The following is a 22,022-nucleotide window of genomic DNA, read 5'->3' as shown; positions in this document are numbered from 1 at the left end:
CAATGTTGACCAAACAGAGAAGATGGTAAAAAATCATGAACAGAATCTACAAGAATTATGGGATATCATGAAAAGGCCAAATTTAAGAATTATTGGGATTGAGGAAGGCTTAGAGAAAAAAAACCAAAGGAATGAACAATCTATTCAATGAAATAATATCAGAAAATTTCCCAAATCTGAAGAATGAAATGGAAAACCAAGTACAAGAGGCCTATAGAACTCCAAATATACAAAATTACAACAGATCCACACCAAGGCACATTATTATGAAAATACCTAACATACAAAGAAAGACAGAATTTTAAAGGCCGCAAGAGAAAAGAATAAAATAATATTAAGGGGAAAACCAATAAGAATATCAGCAGATTTTCTAATACAGACCCACAAAGCTAGAAGGGCCTAGAACAACATTTACCAAGCCCTGAAATAAAATGGATGCCAACCAAGAATCTTATACCCAGCAAAACATACTTTCAGATTTGATGATGAAATAAGATCCTTCCATGATAAACAAAAGCTAAAGGAATTTACAAAAAGAAAGCCAGCATTGAAGAACATTCTCAGCAAAATATTCCACGAGAAGGAGATGAAAAACAACAACGCAAATCAGCAATGGAAGGAACTAGCCTAAAGGAATAGCCAAATAAACGAGAAGCCAAATCATGTCAAAAAAAAAAAAAACTGAGTCATATGACTGGGAATACAAATCATATCACAATAATAACCCTGAATGCTAATGGCCTGAACTCATCAATCAAAAGACATTGACTGCCAGATTAAAAAGAAAAATCCAACAATATGCTGCCTGCAAGAGACTCATCTCATAGAAGGAAATACCCATAGATTAAAGGTGAAAGGATGTGAAAAACCATACCATGCACATGGACACAGCAAAAAAGCTGGAGTATCCATCCTCATTTCAGATAATGTGGACTTCAATCCAAAACTAGTCAGAAGGGATAAAGAAGGACATTACATACTGCATAAGGAAAGCATAAATCAACAAGACATAACAATCATAAATATCTATGCCCCGAACATTGGCTCATCCATGTACGTCAAACAAATCCTTCTTAATTCCAGAAATCAAATAGACCACAACACAATAATACTAGGCGATTTTAACACACCTCTCTCACCACTGCACAGATCTTCCAAATAAAAATTGAATAAAGAAACCATAGATCTCAATAACACAATCAACAATTTAGACTTAACCGACTTATATAGAATATACCACCCAACAAAGAACGAATACACTTTCTTCTCAGCAGCACATGGATCCTTCTCTAAAATAGACCATATTTTATGCCACAAAGCTACTATTAGCAAATACAAGAAGATAGAGATACTACCTTGTACTCTATCAGATCATGATGGATTGAAATTAGAAATAAATGACAGAATAAAAAACAAAAACTTCAACAATACCTGGAGATTAAATAATACACTATTATAGGATAAATGGATAATGGAAGACATCAGGAGGCAAATAAAAAAATTCTTAGGAATAAACGAGAACAATGACACATCATATAAAAATCTCTGGGACACTATGAAAGCAGTACTTAGTGGAAGATTTATTTCATGGGGCGCATTCAACAAAAGAAGTAGAAATCAACAAATAAATGACTTAACACTACAGCTCAAAGCCCTAGAAAAGGAAGAGCATATCAACACCATAGTAGTACAAGACAGGAAATAGTTAAAATCAGAGCTGAAATCAACGAAATTGAAACAAAAGAAACAATCGAAAAATTAACAAAATAAATAGTTGGTTCTTTGAAAAACTAAAAAAAATTGATAAATCCTTAGCCACACTAACAAAAAGAAGACGAGAGAAAACTCAAATTACTAAAATTCGGAATGAACAAGGAAATATCACAACACACACGAGTGAAATACAAAACATAAGTAGAAGCTATTTTGAAAATCTATATTCCAACAAAACAGAAAAACTTGAAGACATCAACAAGTGTCTAGAGACATATGAATAACTTAAACTGAACAAGGAGAATATACACAACTTAAATAAATCAATTTCAAGCAATGAAACAGAAGAGGTCATCAAAAGCCGACCAACAAAGAAAAGTCCGGGACCAGGTGGGTTCTCAGCTGAGTTCTGCAAAACCCCTTTAAAGAGCTCATTCCAATACTCCTCAAAGTATTCCATGAAATAGCAGAGGAGGGAACCCTCCCAAACTCATTCTATGAAGCCAATATCACCCTGATACCTAAACCAGACAGAGACACATTGAGGAAAGAAAATTTCAGACCAATATCCTTAATGAACATCAACGCAAAAATTCTCAACAAAATTTTAGCAAATCGCATACAAAAATATATTAAAAAGACAGTGCACCATGATCAAGTGGGTTTCATCCCAGGGATGCAAGGTTGGTTCAACATCTGGAAATCAATAAATGTCATTCACCATATCAATAGCTTAAAATTAAGAATCACATGATTATTTCATAGATGCAGAAAAAGCATTTGATAAAATACAGCACCCCTTCATGCTCACAACACTAGAAAAAATAGGGATAGTGGGAACATTCCTTAACAGTGTAAAGGCCATCTACGCTAAGCCCATGGCCAATATCATTCTAAATGGTGAAAAACTGAAAGCATTCCCCCTAAAAACTGGAACAAGGCAGGGATGCCCTCTTTCACCACTCCTATTCAATATCGTTCTTGAGACTCTAGCCAGAGCAATTAGACAGATCAAAGAAATTAAAGGGATATGAATAGGAAAAGAAGAACTCAAACTATCCCTATTTGCTGATGATATGATTATATACTTAAAGGAACCAGGAAATTCCACCAGAAAACATTTAGAACTCATAAGTGAATTCAGTAAAGTAGCAGGTTACAAGATCAATGCTCATAAATCCAATGCATTTTTATACATAAGTGATGAATCTTCAGAAAGAGAAATTAGGAAAACTACCCCATTCACAATAGCTTTGAAAAAAATAAAATACTTGGGAATCAATCTCACAAAAGAGGAGAAAGACCTCTACAATGAGAACTACAGAACACTAATGAAAGAAATTAAAGAAAACCTTAGAAGATGGAAAGATCTACCATGTTCTTCGATAGGAAGAATTAATATTGTCAAAATGGCCATACTACCAAAAGTGCTATACAGATTCAATGCAATTCCGATTAAAATCCCAATGACGTACCTTACAGAAATAGAGCAAGCAATCATGAAATTCATCTGGAAGAATAAGAAACCCAGAATAGGTAAAGAAATCCTTAGCAGGAAGAATGAAACAGGGGGATCACAATATCAGAACTTCAACTATACTACAAAGCAATAGTAACAAAAACAGCACCAAGTATTGGCACCAAAATAGACAGGTAGATCAATGATACAGAATAGAGGACACAGACACAAACCTAAATAAATACAATTTTCTAATATTAGACCAAGGTGCCAAAAGTATGCAATGGAGAAAAGATAGCCTCTTCAACAAATGGTGCTGGGAAAACTGGAAATCCATATGCAACAGAATGAAATTAAACCCCTATCTCTCACCCTGCACAAAACTCAACTCACAATGGATCAAGGACCTTGGAATCAGACCAGAGACCCTGCATCTTATAGAACAAAAAGTAGGTCCAAACCTTCTACTGTTTGCTTAGGATTAGACTTCCTTAACAGGACTCCCATAGCCCAAGAAATAAAAGCAAGAACCAATAACTGGGATAGATTCAAACTAAAAAGCTTTCTCTCAGCATAGGAAACTATCAGTAATGTGAAGAGAGAGCCTACAGAAAGGGAGAATATCTTTGCCACTCATACTTCAGGTAGAGCGCTAATTTCCAGAATCTATAAAGAACTCAAAAAACTCTACACCAAGAATACAAATAATCCAATCAACAAATGGGCTAAGGAAATGAACAGACACTTCACAGAAGATTGTCAAGCAATCAACAGATATAGGAAAAAATGTTCAACATCTCTAGTAATAAGAGAAATGCAAATCAAAACTACCCTATGATTTCATCTCACCCCAATTAGAATGGCGATTATCAAGAACACAAGGAACAATAGGTGTTGGCGAGGATGTGGGGAAAAAGATATACTCATACATTGCTGGTGGGGTTGCAAATTAGTGCAGCCACTCTGGAAAGCAGTATGGAGATTCCTCAGAAAGCTTGGAATGGAACCACCATTTGACCCAGCTATGCCACTCCTTGGCCTATACCCAAAGGACTTAAAATCAGCATACTACAGAGATACAACCACATCAATGTTCATAGCTTCTCAATTCACAATAGCCAGATTGTGGAACCAACCTCGATGCCCTTCAGTTGATGAATGGATAAAGAAACTGTGGCATATATATACAATGGAATATTACTCTGCCCTGAAGAATGATAAAATTATGTCATTTGCAGGCAAATGGATGAAATTGGAGAATATCATGCTAAGTGAGATAAGGCAATCTCAAAAAACTAAAGGACGAATGATCTCGCTGATAAGCGGATGATGACATATAATGGGGGATCGGTGGGGTGAGCATTAGTGTTAGGGTTAGGTTTAGGGTTAGGGATAAGGAGGGTCGTAAGAATGGAGGAAGGAAGGACTGTATAGAGGGAAAAGAGGGGTGGGAGGGGTGGGGGGAAGGGAAAAAATAACAGAATGAGTCAAAAAACAGTGCCCTATGTAAATTTATGATTTTTTAATAAAAAAATTTTAACATTAAAAAAAAAGAATACAAATAATCCAATCAACAAATGGACTAAGGAAATTAACAGACACTTCACAGAAGAAGATGTACAAACAATCAACAGATATATGAAAAATTTTCAACATCTCTAGTAAGAAGAGAAATGCAAATCAAAGCTACCGAAGATTCCATCTCACCCCAATTAGAATGGCGATTATCAAGAACACAAGCAACAATAGGTGTTGGCGAGGATGTGGGGAAAAAGGTACACTCATACATTGCTGGTGGGGTTGCAAATTAGTGCAGCCACTCTGGAAAGCAGTATGGAGATTCCTCAGAAAGCTTGGAATGGAACCACCATTTGACCCAGCTATCCTACTCCTTGGCCTATAACCAAAGGACTTATAATCAGCATATTACAGAGATACAGCCACATCAATGTTCATTGCTGCTCAACTCACCATAGCCAGATTGTGGAACCAACCTAGATGCCCTTCAATTGATTAATGGATAAAGAAACTGTGACATATATATACAATGGAATATTATTCAGCTATAAAGAATAATAAAAGTATGGCATTTGCAGGCAAATGGATGAAATTGGAGGATATCATGCTAAGTGAGATAAGCCAATCTCAAAAAACTAAAGGATGAATGATCTCGCTGATAAGCGGATGAGGACATATAAGCGGGGTATGAGGGTTTAGCGTTAGGGTTAGGGTTAGGTTTAGGGTTGGGGTTAAGGAGGGTGGCAAGATTGGAGGTAGGAATGACTGTATAGAGGGAAAAGAGGGGTGGGAGGGGTGGGGGGAAGAAAAAATAACAGAATGAATCAAACAACACTACCCTATGTAAATTTATGATTACACAAATGGTATGTCTTGACTCCATGTACAGAGAAACAACATGTATCACATTTGTTTACAATAAAAAAAAATAAAAAAATAAAGCAACAATTTCTGGAACATGTTTTCTCCTACTAGCTATGAACAGGAAGGACATAAGAATGAGCCTCTTACTCCCTGTTTTGCTTTGTGTATTAACAACTTAAAAGCAATAAACAAAAACTGGATTTCAAAAGACTACATGGGAGACCATGTGCGGTGAAGAAGAAAAACACTAATTTAAATCAAGAAAGGAAGTAATAGCCAAGGAACAAGGAAGGCTCATTCTCAGAACTTGGGAAAGCTACAAAATGATGTTGACTCATCCAGGAACTGGTTCAAGTCAGGGGCCCAATTCTGCTCAGGATTCCTTATGTTCTATCTCATCCCTGGAACTCTATCCGAGACCTCATTTCACCTTTGAAACAAGCCTGCATTCCAACTGTCTAATAGGTAGAGGTAGTGGGGAGAAAGAGAATCCCAAACCCTGTGGCCATCCAGAAAGACATGTTTCCACAATAAAAACTTTCAGTTCTAAATGGTTTCTTCCCAAAGAAACACATGAAAATTCTAATTCCAGCATTAGATATGACATTATACTTCAGTTAATTTTGAGGCAGTATTTTTGAGTAAGCAGCCAAATAAAAGTGGTACTATTTACAAAATAAATAATAATAATAATAATATGCTCTCGTATTAAAAAGTTCAAATATACTCTACTGTCATATATAACTAAAAAGAGCAAAACATTAAATTAGAAAATTACTCATAGTGGCAGATTTGAGAATTCAGTTTGATATTTCATATGAAAACTGCAGGTTTTTGAAATGCAGTCATTCAGCACTGTTCATCACTATAACTAGTAAGCAAAGAAAGAAAGTGAACCTGATGCTGAAGCAGAAGTCAGTTCTGTACGAGCCCTTTTTGTATTAAGCTTGAATCTGCTACTGGAACTTACCTGCCACTTGCGTTTCTCTGCTTCTCAAGCTGTTTCCTACAAGCACATATTCAGTCTTCTCATGCAATATCTTTATGGTACCCATTGGAAGAATATGACATCTGTTTGGCCATGAAAGACAATGCCCTAATGTGTTAAAAGTTCTCTGTGCCCTGGCCCTACGGTGTCCATATGCAGAATGTGCTCATGGTGGTGCAATGAAAGTTCCCTATCCTCACTGTGAATTATGTATGAAACTTCCACTGTAACTTCCCTAAAACAACTGTTTCCTAAGAAAAGCATTTTTTAAATGCATCAAATATGAGAATTGGGCCTATAAAGCCCATGTGGAAAATGGGAGTCTAATAGTTCATCAAGGGATGACTCCTAATGCCAGAAATGAGAAATCAGTTTGATCCTGCCTCTAGATGCTTTCGTTTAACCATTCAGTGCTGTTCTTTTAAAATAAAATATATTATACTAGGACTATTGATACTTACTATATGTCAAGCATTGTTCTAAATACTTTGCATGTAGTGTTTCATTTACTTTTCATAATAACTATATGAGGTGTGTACTATTACTATTTTGATTTTTCACTTTTGGGAAATCTTTCAAGCTGTTTTGAAAATGCTTTAATTAGACCCTGTTGAGCACTTTACCTCATAGGACAGTAAGAAAATATGAACCTAGTGTTGCAGCAGTAGCCAATTTTGGAGGGTACTGATATGCTTAATTTTAGAAGAAAGAACTATTTATTATAAAGTACTAGCTGTAAAATTGAAATTCAAAATGTATTTTCCCCTTTATTTTTTAAAATTTTTATTTGTTTTCAGTTATACATGACAGTAGAGTCTACCCCATTTCAAGTGTGTAATTGCCAATTGAACCTCCATACGACTTCCATTTTTATGTTGCTGCCATAATCTTTTTCTCCCTTCGTGAGCACTGATGCTTAAGCTACCCAAATCAATAATGGACACCTGTTCCTGCAGTGAAAGACTACTTCCTAAAACCCATTGAGAGTTTTGTTTGAAACTTCATTGGAAAAATCCCTATCACTACCATTTCCTGTCTTCTTCAAAAAGAAGTTTTCAAATTGCACATACACAGCACAATGGCCCTAAATGGCCCCAGTGAAGAATGGGATCCAGATAATGTTTCTAGGGAATACTTTCCGTATTCAAACATTTTTTAATTTTTTTTTTTATTTTGAAAGACTGCATTTTGATTTATTGTACACAAATGCGGTACAACTTTTGTTTGTATGGTTGTGCATGATGTAGATTCATACCATTCATGTAATCATACAGGTACATAGGGTAATGATGTCTGTGTCATTCCACCGTTTTTTATACCCTCACCCCCTTTCTCTCATTTTCCTCTATGTAATCTAAAGTTCATCCATTCTTCTCCCACTCCCAACCCCATTTTATATCATCATCCACTTAGCAGTATGGAGATTCCTCAGAAAACATGGAATGGACCCACCTTTGACTCAGTTATCAATACTCAAATTTTGAATTCAGTTTGGTTCTGCCTGGGGTATCTGCCAGCCCTTCTGTGTATCACTCCAGTATTTTCAAGCTGTTTTTAAAATTTCAATATTAAGTACCATTGAGCACTGTACCTTACAGGACCACAGTACAAATGTGAACCTGATGTTGCAGATGGCGTCAACTCCATAAGACCCATTTGTGAATTCAGTATCACAGTGTCACTGGAACCACCATGCCACTTGAATTCATCTGCTGCTCTTATCAGTCATTTTAGAAAGTAACATATACTGCCTTTCTGTACACTGGCCCTTAAAATGCCCAGGGGAAGCATGAGAATCTTGTATTGCAATGAAAGACTAGCCTCTAAAATCCTATTGGGAGTTAAGTTTGAAACTTTCTCAAGAAACCCCAACCACTGTAGTTTTCTATATCCTATATAAAGTAGTTTACAAATTGCCCATATATAGCAAAACTGAGAACTGACCCTATCGGGTACAAGTGAAAATAGGATTCTGAGAGAGCATCAGGGGAACACTCCCCATACCCACATTTGATCATCCATGTGGAATCTCCCTGTGTATATCTCCTCACTCTTGCAATTTAAAACAGTTTTCAAAATGCCAATATTAGGCCCTGTTGAGCACTAGACCTAACAGGACAATGGGAAGAACATGAACCTGGTTTCACAGTAGGATTCAATTCTATAATACCCCTGTATGAATTAAGTTTGAAATTGCTACTAGATCCTCCGTATCACTTGCCTTTCTATGCTGCTCCTACAATTCACTCCCTTAGGTAACATTATCTGACTTGGGGAGCAATGACCCTTATGTTGCCCATAGGAGGAAGGGGAACCTGGCGCTGCAATAAAATTTTATTCTCTGAAACCACATTGAGAGTTATGTTTAAAACTTTCTTAGAAAACTCCCTACTACGAGTACTTCCCACCTCTTATGATAATCACTTTACAAATTTCACATATACAGCAAAATAGATCTGGCACCAATGGGCCCAAGGAAGAATGGAATGCAGACAGTGCATCAAGGGACCACTCTCTATACCCAAGTCGAGAATTCAGTTTTATCCTGCATGTGTAACCTGCTTGTCTGTGCTATTTTACTCCTGAACTTTCAAACTGTTTTCAAATGCCAATAATATCCTGTTGAACCCTGTACCTATCACACCACAGGAAGAATATCAACCTGCACTGACAACAGAGTCAATTTCAAAAGAAAATGGTGATTTAAGTTTGAAATCACCACAGAAACATCCATGCAACTTGTATTTATTCGCAACTTCTATAAGCCAATTCAAAAAGAAATATATTCTGATTGGTGCTGTCACCAATTTCACCAAGTGGTGCAAATAGGAAGACTTGGAAACTGGTGTTGCAATGAAAGACTATTCCATAAAAACCCAGTGAGAGGTATTTTTGAAGTTTACTCAGGAAATTGTGTACACAATCATTTCCTGTCTCCTGTGAAAAGCAGTTTAAACCCACACTTATACTGCAAAACTGAAATGTGGTACTAATGGACCCAAGGAAGAATGGAATCCTGACATTGCATCAAGGGAATAAGCCCTATGTCCAAATTGAGAATTCAGTTTGATACTAATTGTGGAACATGCCTGCCTCTCCTGTTTCTCTTGTGTACTTCCAGGATGTTTTCAAAATGGAGCACTATACCTAACAGTATCATAGGAAAATTGTAAACTTCATGACAACATGAAGGAGGAGTAAGTTCTGTAAGACTACCTTATGAATTAGTTTGAAACTGGCACTGGATCCTCCATGTCACTTGCACTTCTATCCTGCATATATAAGGCATTTTCAAGAGTAACATATTCTGTCTTGTGAACACTGAGACTTAAGGTACTCACAGGAAGAAGGGCACTTCAATGCAGGACTGTGCTTTAAGGCTAGTCAGACTTACGTTTGAAATTTCCTCAGAAAACTCTATCATTTTCTATATATTTTATGAAAAGCAGTTTATAAATTGTACATATATAGCAAAATTTGAAACTGCTCTGGTAGAGGCCTGCCATTTGCATTCCACTACTTCTCACATAAGAATTTTTAAAATTAATTTTCAACTTTTATTTGTTCCTTTTAGAAAAACATGACAGTAGGGAATTTGAAACCTATTAATCTTCCTAACCTCCTACATAGGCAGCATTGGTCTGTGTTTGCTCATGATTATCTAGCTCTAAGTGACAAAAATAAAGGAATCTCTATTAAACACAGAGGTTATGCCAATAAAAAGGTATTTTTTACAAAAATCAAGTGGCAATAGATATCCTTGCATCTTATGGGGTCATCTGTGACATTATAAAAACTAAATGTTGTGTTTACATTCCTGAAAACTCTGGCAATATAATCAATATAAAGATTTACTTTCCCAATAGAGGCAATGTCCTCACCAGCATTGTCATGGTAACAACTTCTGAGATCTTGGTTATCTGGCATCTCCTGGTGAAAAAAAAAAATGCTGGTCTCTATCATCATCATCATCATCATCATCATATTCACTGACATGTTCAGATGCTGAAACATTTACTGTTTTGTTAAACTCATTCCAGTACTCATGCTTTCTTTTTTATCTCATTGGCACCCTCCTCCCAGGTGACTTTACAACCTGTTTTTCCAAACCAGACTTATACCTCAGATCCCTCAACACACCCAAAACTTTTCTAAAAGGGAAACCCAAAGTGCTTGTCCCATGTCACCCCATTCATCCTGAAGCAGCCAGAGCAGTCATTGCCCATTTCATCTTACAGCAGTAAGGGGTCCCTTAACAGAGGGGGAATGAGACAGGAGCAAAAGACAGTCATAGAATAAATGATCAGGTGGGAAAAATGAGGGTTGATTATAAAAGAAAAAGAAATGGGCTGCTCCAATTACATTTCCCCACTCAACCAGTTGCTAACACCTCCCAGATCTGCACTTTCCAACACAAGTAATTATCCCCTGAGCTGCTCCTTCCTGATATTAGCCTGTACACAGGGAAGAAAGAGGAGGTGGGGAGAGAGAGCAAATCTGGGATCTACAAAATGACATACCACCTACATGGGCACCCAGCTCTGTGCTCCTATTTTCCTCTGGATAAGTCTGTGTCCTCTGTTCCCTTGCTTTAAAAAAAAAAAAAAAAACTTGTTTTCTATGCTTGTGTTATGGTTTGGATGTGAGGAATCCCTCAAAAGAATGTGTAAGACAAGAAAAGAAGGTTTAAAACAGACAAAATGGAGTGATGGGGCCTTAACACAGTGACTCCCCTGACTAAGTGGTAACTGAGGTGGGCAGGGTCTGATGGAGGAGGTGGGTCATTGGGGGTGTGCCTTTGGGGTATATATTTGGTATCTGGCAAATGGAGTGCCTCTCTGCTTCCTGATCATCATGTGAGCTACTTCCATCTGCCATACTCTTCTGCCATAATGATCTGCCTCACCTGGTACCCTTGGAAATGGAAGCAGCTGCCAATGGACTGAGACCTCTGAACCCATGAGCCCCTAAATAAACTTTTCTGCCTCTAAAATTGTTCTTGTTGGGACTTTTAATCACAGCAGTGAAAAGGGTGACTGCAATAGCTTGCCTCGGCATTTCTCAGGTGTTAATCTTCAAACAGGGGGAGCAAGGAAACTATCCTGATTTCCAAGATGGGTATCAGAGTTTTATCCCTTCTGAAGCTCTTACTGTATTTGCATTGTAAACATTTCTCACCAGGCCTACGAGAAGATCCTAATTTGCTTTCTATCCCCATCTTTCCTAATTTAATTATTTCTTTAGGCTGTTAACAGGATTATCTAAAAACTAAGTGAAAAATCTTGACTTTTTTTCTTGCAAAACCTTTGATGATTAAAATCTTCTTCTATAATACTTCTTTAGGCCACCTGGCAAACCTTCAAGCTCTTTCAACAGTCCCTCTCAAATATCTTCCTGCCTCAACCTCTCGACAATCTTGGGTATTGTATTTCTGCACCAATGGGTTGTAGGGATGCACCAAATACTATCACATTTGTCTCTGTTCTTACTCTTTCCACCTCTGGAAAGTCCTTAGTCCTTCACAGGTTTGGAAACCCTAGCACAGTACAAACTCAGCTTCCTTCATGACAACTTGTGTGTGTTCCCAGCTAAAGGTAATTATTCTTTTCTCTATCCTTCAAATGGAGAAAATTCATATATGAGAGATGGAAAAAGATTCACCCTCAAATCCAAATCCATTCAGGAATCATGTTGATGTTAGAGGAAATTTAGGATTCAATGAAGCAAACAAATTAAAGAAAAGAAATATTTATTGGCTCAAGTGTTTTTTTTCTTGTTTTTTAATGTAGATAATATTTTATTCCTGCAATAATATATTTACAGTTGAATATAAATTAAGGGCCTGATTGCACACCAAAGCCAGGTCCTTTGGTTGGTTCAGTCAAAGAGGTAAGACGTCCAGCTGGGTCACAACAGAAATATCCACTCCTTGGCCCAGGATTTGGAATTTTGCCCACTTTGAGCTGATCAATAATTTCTTCAATATCCTTTAGTGTCAGATACTCATAGTAGTTGTCATTTATTTGAACCATTGGTGCATTCACACAGGCCCCAAACATCCCAGGTCTCTAAGGGTGAAACGTTTGTCAGGTGTAGTTTCACCAATCTTTATTCCAAGCTTATTCTGAATGGCCTCCAGTATGCTGTCAGAGTTTTGAAGCATGCAAGGTGTGGTAGTGCAAAACTGAAAGTGATACTTTCCAACTGGCTTTTGATTATATATTGTATAAAAAGTTGCTACTTCATATACTCTCATTGGAGGTACTTGTAAAACTTCTGCAACCTTGTTCACAGCAGAGATGAGCAACCACCCATTTGGCCTTTGGGCCAAATCCAGGACTAGAATTACAGCTGCTGCTTTATGCCCTTCTGGATAGATTTTATAATTGCCTCTATCCTCTTATAGATTTCTGGTGTGAAATCAAGTGGGATATCTGGTTTATTCTCAGGAGTATCCCTGTGCACAAACAAGGCTCCTCTAGCACCATTCTGCACAGCTGTCTTATGCAAATTCCTTATATGTCTTCCCCACAGAGTGGTAAGGGCTGCCACCCAGGCCCAGAACACCAAGGAGAAGAGCTTGGCAGACTAAATTGTTCGCCTTTCCCTGTTTTTTCTTTGTTTTTAACAGAGATTTTTTCAAAAGTAAAAATCAAAATAAAACATTTAACAAAACTATCAAATAAGGGTATAATGAAAAAATGCTTTTATACAACTGTACATATATTTATGTTTTAAGCTAAGGGTTATTTTAACAGAATCAAAAGGTCAAAAAACTTTCAAAGTAAACATGTTATAGTGAACTGGGGTTACCTTATTATTAAAAGGAGAATTTTTTAAACTAAAAAAAAATTAGCTCATGCAATTGAAAACTCAGTACTTGAGCTGCTTTTACACAGTGCTGGGGCAAATGTCCTCAAGGATCTCTCTCTCATTTGATGTCTTGGCTCTGATTTCCTCCATGTTCACTCAGTCTCAAGGAAACCCTCCACACAAGCATGGTGGGAAAGCAGTTCTCAGAAACCCCAGATTTTCACAGTATGTTAAGTTCTTGATCATTTATGAACTCCTGAGCTTACCAGAGTCTCCTTAAACAGCACATCCTGTCCTTTAAGAACTGAAATACAGAACAGACCACATAAATGACTGGCCACTGGGGGCACAAACTCAATAGCAAAGGCTTTGAACCAGACCTGGTGTTGAATCACAAGCCACAGAAGTCTGGTCAGACTTGCAGCCTGAAATTAAACAGGCTCATCACCTGCTGAAACAAAAGCATCAGAACTCTTTCATAGGAGCTTCAAAATCTCATGACATCTATAATGCCCATGATACACTTCAAAATCACTCATTATGCAATTCACATGGTATATGCTCTTCAGCACAGTTGTGTTGAGGACAGACTGCAAAAAGACTAAAGAAACTATCCCCCAAAACTGTAGAAGACATAAGTTTTGCTGAAACTTTCTTATAGAAAAGGTCCAGTGGCAATGGACTGGATAAGTCATGCCTCCATCCCTCACAACAGTTCACCATAAAGTCCAGTGGTGGATGACTGGACAAATAGCACCTGTCCTTGCCAATGTTCTCTGTTGTGTGGCAGTTGCCACAGGGAAAAAGGTTTTATAGGTTAAGCTACACAGTGACTTCATTAACTTGCTTTGTTCTGTTGTATGACCAGCATTCAGCAACTGTCTTGGTGTATATGCAACAAACCAGTTTCTACAGATAACACCAGCTTTCCATAGTTTCTAGTATGGCAGAGAGAAAGAGGACCAGTGTCCTCTAAGATTATACTTATCTGGACATTTCAGTCTGGGCCCACATTCTTTGTTCCCTTGACTTGACTAAACAAACCATGGAGGTCTGAAGTAATATGTGCCAAGGTTACATAGCTCCAAAGGGGAAGAGCCAGGATTCAAAGTCACCTAGATCAGAGTCCATGCATCTAAGCGTGCTGCTCTGCTTCCTGCTCTTCCTGTCTTCTGAGAGTCACCTGCAAGGAGGCCCTGGACAGGATTATTAAATAAGGGGAATCTTTCCAGGACTGCAACCTCCAATCTGTGCTCTTCTTTTCTTAGTGACCCTAGCACATTCTCAGTTCTCTTTCATTCCCTCCTTCTCTCTTGTGATTAGAAAAGGGCTTTATAAATTTGTCCAGTATAGAGACAGGGATCTTCTGGTCATGGACTATGATGGCCTGTCTGTTCAGGACTCCTTTGGAAGCCCAAATTTTAAGGCATAGTACTATTTTTAGATTGGAGAGTGGACATTCTTTTAGCTCCCAAGGTTGATGTGTGTCCCTAATCCCTCTCCAGTCCAGCCCAGTCATTTAAAATCTTGTCCCCTCAGAGTGTATAACAGTATTATCAGACATTTACACCTTAATAATATTAATATTAATAATAGTTTTGTTTTTGATTATTCACCACATGTGCCAGCTACCCTCTCATGTAATTTACATACATTAACTGACTTAACCCCATGAGGGACATAGTATATGTACCCATTTTATGATGATGAAAACAAGCAGCTGACAAGATCCAGGATCTGAATTCAGGTATACCCAATGCCAAGTCTACCCTTTTATTATAATATATTATATACATATAATATGCTATATAATATAATATTATATAACATATATAATATAATAATAAATAGTGAGGAATAAGTTCCCATGCTGTTTTTTCTGCAAGAGAAAAGTAAAGTAGATGGAACATACCATAGTTCCCCTTAAAAGATTCTCCTGGGGCAGTAACTACAATCAGAATGTCTGATTCCACCTGCCACAGGGCTAAGGCAGCCCTATTGTAGTACCTACATCACCAGTTGTTATCATTAGCCCTATAGATATGGGCTTGAGCAAAGCTATTTCAGTAGTTGCCTGATGAGGCCAGAGAGCCCTGGACTCAAGACCAGTCCTTCTCTGCCATGTTAGTGCTACCCCTTGGCCAACCATAACAGGAGGCCCAGTGAAGGAGAATTCCTTGATAGGGTTTACAGAAGTCAAATCTCAGGGTACCGGGCATGGTGGAGAAGGATGGAGATTGAGGAAAGACATAAAGGGAGCATATAGGAGAACACTTAAAACTTGCCAAAGATAAAAAGTGTAACTATAGTTCCATAGTATCAGAATCAGAATCCACAGAATTCTTAAGTAAAGCCTCTGGACTTGAGAAACTTAAAGTTTAGTCAGGGAGACAAACCTAATACTTGTGAAATAGAACAAAGTTTAAGAAAAACAGTTTAAATTTAGTTTTGATATTAGCATATTTATATGCTTATAATTTTGCAAAGTTCTTTTACAAATATTATTCCTTTTACCCAAAGCTCTTTGAGTGAATAATATCATTGTCTTTTGATAGGTGAAGAAACTTGGCTCAGAAATTTAAATATTACCCAGAGTCATTTGGCCGGGATAGAGTGGATCTAAAACTTGAATTCATGTTTTTACTCACTCACAGTGTTGCAGGAGATTGGAAGAAGGAATTTGGTGGGCAATAGAGAGTTCTGGAAGCCTCCAGGAATGGATGAGATTTCCATGGATCAGGGATTAGCTGCCTCTTTCTATGAAGGGTCAGGCAGTAAATATTTTAGGCTTTGCAGGCACCACATGGTCTCTCCTGCTGCTCGGCTCTGTAACATGGAAGCAGCCACACAATGCCAGATGGATGGCCATGGATACGCCCAGTAAAACTTTATTTACAAAACTAGAGGGCAAGCTGGATGTGGCTTAAGGTCTGTGCTTTGCTGACCCCTGATAGGTGAGGGGAGGAGGTCTGGCACTTCTGGGAGAAGGCATGGTATGTGACACCAGGTGGACCAAAGCCCAGAGTTGGCATAAAGATGGCACAGTCAAGGGACAATGAGGAGTGCACCCTGACATGGTTAGAGACATTCTGTAGGAAGCAACAGGAAATAATGGACAGCTATTCCTACTAATTGTCCCAGGATAACCTCCCAATGGCCATCCAGGACAACATCAGAGATAACATTTTAGTCCCCTGGGGTTGCCTGACACAGTACCACAGACTTCAACAACAACAATTTTCTCACAGTCCTGGAGGCAGATGTCTTAGATCAAGGTGTATAGATGAGGTTGGTTCCTTATAAGCCATGAGGGAAAGATCAGTTCTAGGCCTGAGTTCTTGACTTGCAGATGACTGTCTTCTTCATGTGGTCTTCCTTCTATATGTGCGTCTGTCCAAATTTATTCTTCTTATAAGAATACCAATCAGTTGTACTGAATTAAGGGCCCACCCTCATGACCTCATTTTAATTTAATTATTTCTTTCAGACACTATCTTCAAATACAGTCACATTCTGAGGTATAGGGGTTTAGGATATTGGCATATGAATTTTCTGGAGGACATTATTCAACCCATAATAGACAGGACAGCCAAATAATAGGGAGTTTTAGATTCTAGATCAGAGTCAGGGAGGTAGGAAATAAGAATTTTTTGGTTTGTTCTATATAATTCTGATTAGTAATTTGAGAAAAAGTACTAGTTATATCATTCATATAAAATGGGTATCTGGCCAATTAAACAACAGGCCAGATTTCACTGGGAGTGCTTAGGAGCTATGCAATAAGGTCCCAGCAGGCTGGTTGTCCCAGGACTCAGCCCTTGGTTCCTTACAGCATCTACCACACACCATGTATGTTCAGGTTGTGTCAGAAACACCTTCATCTCCTTCAGCTGCTTCCAAGGATGCCTGGTCCTGATGCCTCAACACCTTCCCAACAAGCAAGATAAAAGATGGACAGTAGTGGAAGTTCTGAGCTTGGGGAACAGGCTACCACTTGTGGTGCATAATAAAGACTGGCATTTCTCTTAGCAAATCTCATTAAGAGGCCAGCTATTCCTATTAATTGTCCCAGGATAACCTCCCAATGGCCCATCCAGGACAACATCAAAGCTGTTTTGGGCAACCAAAAGATTCAAAACAAGGTAGATTTGACCACCTCTCCTCAAATTCATTCCTCATTTTAACACATGGAACTTTGCTGTGATGCCTCTCAGTGAGTCAGGATACAGAAAGACAGGGCAGGCCCAGATTTCAGATGTGGATGATTCTCTACTTATCTCCCCCAGCTTCCGGCATGGTATGAAAGAAAGGGAGGAAGGGGAAGATAAGGGAGGATTGCCTAAGAAGATTCTGTTTGCTATTTCCTTTATGGATTTATTGCCAGGTAAATTTGTGACCTTTTTCTTCATTACCAAAACTTAAATTGCTCTGATTCTCAAATGCTTACTAAAACCCCTTCTAGGGTTATTTGTTATTCACATGATGGATTTGGCTGTTTTTGGACACACGCCTTATATCATGTGGGCATCCTGGGGGTTAAGTGAGACCTCTTTTATTTTTAAGGAAAACATGAGTGTTGATGTACTGACCCAACATGAAGCAGATCCATGACATGGGGATTTGTTTTAATAGAAGAAGCTGTCCAGAGACAGTCTTTAGTTTTATAGAGAGTTCAGTTCCTTTGGGGAAAAAAAGGAAAATGTTCTGTGAGACTCTCCCTCTAATGACCACAGCTACAGACAGCCAGGCCAACTGAGCTCTCAAATCATTGCCTAGTGTTTCATGGTGGATGCCCACAATTGGGTGTATAAATCCTCAGGGATTACAGACCCAAATATACCAAGGAATGTTATACTTGACCATGCCTAGAGCTAATGCTCCTCCCACAGGGTGATTTGTGTGGTTTCCAGTGTCAGGAGTGTCCTAAGTTGGAGAGGTCTTTTCTAATTGATAATCAAGCATATGTTAAGTCATAGACTTTGTATCTTCCATGTCCTTGAACTGAGTCTCTTCTCACACATCTGGCTTGTCTTCATCCAAAAGAAAAGAAACTGAGAAAAGTCCATCCCTATTGTATTATCTATATAATCACCAGAAGTCCTTTCCTGGACTATGGAAGGCCTGTGGAGACTTTTCATCCAATTTCAGATTCTGTGACTGTGAGGGCTAGTGCTTTTTCTCAGCAGATAAGAAAATCTGGAAGAGCTAAACCAGTCACCCTTATGAACAAGCACTGACTAAAATAAGAAACTTATGTCATATTAAAAAGGTGACGGAATTCTTTGACTTAAACTTTTATTTAAAATAATAAGCAAAAACAAAAGAAATTGCTTCTTCTAAGCTACCAAGCTAGGTTCCAAGCTGGAAGACTCTCTTTTTGGGAAATGTAGCCCACTGTTGCCTTGGCAAGAGGCTGGATATTGACTGGACAGGTTGGCTCTTGTGGAATTAGATGGTTTATGTATAAGTCAACCTGCTGAGATGGGGATTATCAGAATTACTGGAAGAATGGTGGGGGATGGTATCCCTGCAGGCTTTCCTCAGGCCACACTTAAACCTAATTTGGTAGATTTCACAGTCCAGCGCCTCCATTCCTAATGTCTATAGTGCTAGTGTGAGTCTCAGCACATGACTGGTAGTGGCCATCCACTTAAAGTTTGCCATTTCAGGTATCATTCTAAGTGTCATTGAGGGAGGACCAGTGTGCACTGCCAGAATGTCCTCAGATCCATCTGGTAGTTCATGTAGGCATCAAAAATATTCTTTCTAGATCTGGGCTTGTGACTCAGTGGTGGCACACTTGCCTAGCATGTTTGAAACCCTGGGTTTGATCTTCAAAAAATAAGTGTATTATGTCCACCTACAACTAAAAAATAAAATTTAAAAAAGAGTGGTATGGGTGGGCTATCATAAAAAAGTCCTTTCTACAAATAAATCTGGACCCTGATCTTGAATGGCATCCCTTAGAATTGGTGGGTGGAAAGTAGAGGGTTAAAGCCTTTTCATGAAAACTCCTCTTTTTATAGTGAGTAAGAGATGCCAATGGAAAGCTTCCACAGCTTTTCTGGGGCCACAGGGTTCAGGGTAGAGAAAAGACTCAATGGTCAGTTTTTTCCAGATGTGTCTTATAAGGTAAAATGATTGACAGATGCCCTCCCACATTCCAATTAGTTTACCATGTCTTTGGCAGCAAAATACTCTCTAGGTAGTCAGTCAAGAAAAGTCCTGAACTTGGCCTGGATCCCACAGATGGGCCAGCAGAGGCTCTGGCTACTTTGTCCCAGCCAGCACTCAGTACCAGAATTGTGAGTCACACACTAATGCTCGTCTGTTCCCCTTTCTCTTCTCACCCCCAATCCCCTTGCCCAGTGTCCTTTGTCTGTTTCAGTGAGCATGCACACAAGTAAGACCGAATCTGTCAACACTGAAAATGTGGCTGGAGTTGCATGGAAGGAGAAAACTGTGGGGCCACCTGGCATGAGTAGGCATGGCAAACCCAGGTGCCTGCAGCTGTTCCTGGGGTGTGGGCAGGGAAGCTGGGTCCTGAAGTCAGGATGGATGGGCTCATCACTGGAGGGGCAGATACTAGAAATAGAAGCAAGACACCTGAACCTCATGGGACAGCCTAGGTGGAGAGAAGAGGTCCCTGGAATGGAGTATGGCCCCAGACATGGGTTGAATCCTAAAACTGAAGCAAGTTTCAATGAGAAGTTTAAAAAGTGGGGAGCTCAGGCTGTGGAGGGCACAGTGGTTGGTGGCACTGCCCTCTGTAGTAAAGACAAAGGGTGGGTCTGATAGTACCAAGGCCAAGGTAGGCATGTTCCTATTTGATTTTTTTCTTTCGTTCTTTCTTTCTTTCTTTCTGGTGTTGAGTTTTTTATATATTCTACATATTATTCCTCTGTCAGAAGAGTAGCTAGGAAAGATTTTCTCCCATTGTTTAGCTTCTTTCTTTACAATTTAAGATTGTTTCCTTTGCTATGAAGATTTTTTTCTCATTTATTAAACTCAGCATTATTTCTGAGCTTTAGGGGTCCTATTGAAAAGTTGTTGCCTGTGTCTATATTCTGGAGAGTTGACCTTATATTTTATTTTACTAGTTGCGTAGTTTCTGGTCTAATTCCAAGGACTTTGATCCATTTTGAGTTGATTTTTGTGCTGAACTAGATGAGAATCTAGTCTCATTCTTCTACACATGGATAGCCAGTTTTTCCAAAGCCATTTGTTAAAGGCTGTCTTTTCTCCAGTGAATATTTTTTGGTACCTTTATCAAGGATCAGATGTGACGACTGTGTCTGTATGTTTGTCTCTGTGTCTTCTATTCTGTACCACTGATCTATGTATCTTGAAAAGACATTTCTCAAAAGAAGTACAAATAGCCAATAAACATATGAAAAAGTGTTCAACATCTTTAACTATCACAGAATTGCAAGTCAAAACTTCATTGAGATTCCACATTACCCCAGTCATGATGGCCATTATCAAGAAAACAAAAAATAACAAATGCTGGGGAGGATACAGGGAAAAGGTAACTTTTATACACTGTTGGTGGGATTGTAAATTAGTACAGTCACTAAGGAAATCAGTATGGAGCTTCCTTAAAAACTAAAACTATATAACTACAACATGATCCAGTTATACCAATCCTGGGTATGTACTTGAAGAAATCAAAATCAGCATGCAATATAGATACATACATAGCCATGTTAATGAAGTACTATACACAATAACCAAGTTATGAAATCAGCCAATCAACAAATGGATTAAGAATATATGATATATATACATAATGGAGTATTACTGAGTCATAAGGAAGAATAAAATCATGACATTCCCAGGAAAATGGATTGAACTAGAGATCTTCATGTTAAGTAAAATAAGCCAGACTCTAAAAGACAAATATTGCATGTTTTCTCTCATATGTAGAATCTACGAAAAAAAAAAAAAAACAGATGGGGGACTATCAGGAAAGAGAGAGGGGGAGGAGAGTCAAAAAAGGGTAATAAGGAAGGTGGATATGGTCAAAGTATATTATATGCATGTATGAAAAATGTCACAAAGTAGCTCATTATTTTATAAAACTAATATTCACTAATAATTATAATTTTAAAGGACTGTGTAAGTTGAAAAATAAAAAATGGTTGCTGTTATTTCTATCCATGCTGTTATGCATATCCATGTTGATGCATCTACTCTGTGCATACAAAATAACATGCCTAATCACAGTGCTAGTATTATAATAGGCACTAAATATATTATGATCTTTCCCCATCCCCTGCCTCCCCAACTCATCCCATACAGTGTTGGCATATGGGAGAAACAACATGGGTAGGAAGTTGAAGAGACCGTGAGAGACCAGCATTTTAAAAACTTAGAGTTAAGTCTCATGTAATAAGATGAGATCAGGAGGAGATATTCTATGTGGTGAGAAGGCCTGGGTAAGGAAGGGGGGGGGGCAGACAGAAAAGAACTGCAAAACTTTATTGGGAAGGAACCATTGAGCAAGGGAGTTGATGAAAGGAAAGAGCCATCAATCTTTGAAAGGAAAAAAATGATAATAAGGCTGGATAAAATAGAAATTAACATATCAAAATTTTAAAAATCAAAATAGAAAAAATTTTAAAAGGATTGGATATGTAGTTCAGTCGTAAAACACCTCTGGGCTGC

General features: G+C 38.3%; 1 protein-coding gene, 1 long non-coding RNA gene and 1 pseudogene across 3 annotated transcripts in view; 1 reads left to right on the top strand and 2 right to left on the bottom strand.

The window, feature by feature from the left end:
• Window positions 1-22,022, top strand: part of LOC306661376 (voltage-dependent L-type calcium channel subunit alpha-1C-like) — a 448,729-nt gene that overhangs the window by 327,241 nt on the left and 99,466 nt on the right. The window lies entirely within an intron of this gene.
• Window positions 1-22,022, bottom strand: part of LOC306661381 — a 448,014-nt gene that overhangs the window by 380,078 nt on the left and 45,914 nt on the right. The gene's annotated exons all lie outside the window — the stretch shown is intronic.
• LOC306662198 (NADH dehydrogenase [ubiquinone] flavoprotein 2, mitochondrial-like) lies at window positions 12,310-15,954 on the bottom strand (annotated as a pseudogene). The gene is made up of 3 exons: window positions 15,945-15,954; window positions 13,622-13,659; window positions 12,310-13,121 (listed from the first exon to the last, which is right to left on the bottom strand). The product of its transcript is annotated as an NADH dehydrogenase [ubiquinone] flavoprotein 2, mitochondrial-like (transcript).

This window comes from Sciurus vulgaris, assembly GCF_902686455.1.
Source record: "Sciurus vulgaris genome assembly, chromosome: 5".
Taxonomy (NCBI): Eukaryota; Metazoa; Chordata; class Mammalia; order Rodentia; family Sciuridae; genus Sciurus; species Sciurus vulgaris.
This window is presented reverse-complemented; position numbering and strand designations above follow the sequence as displayed.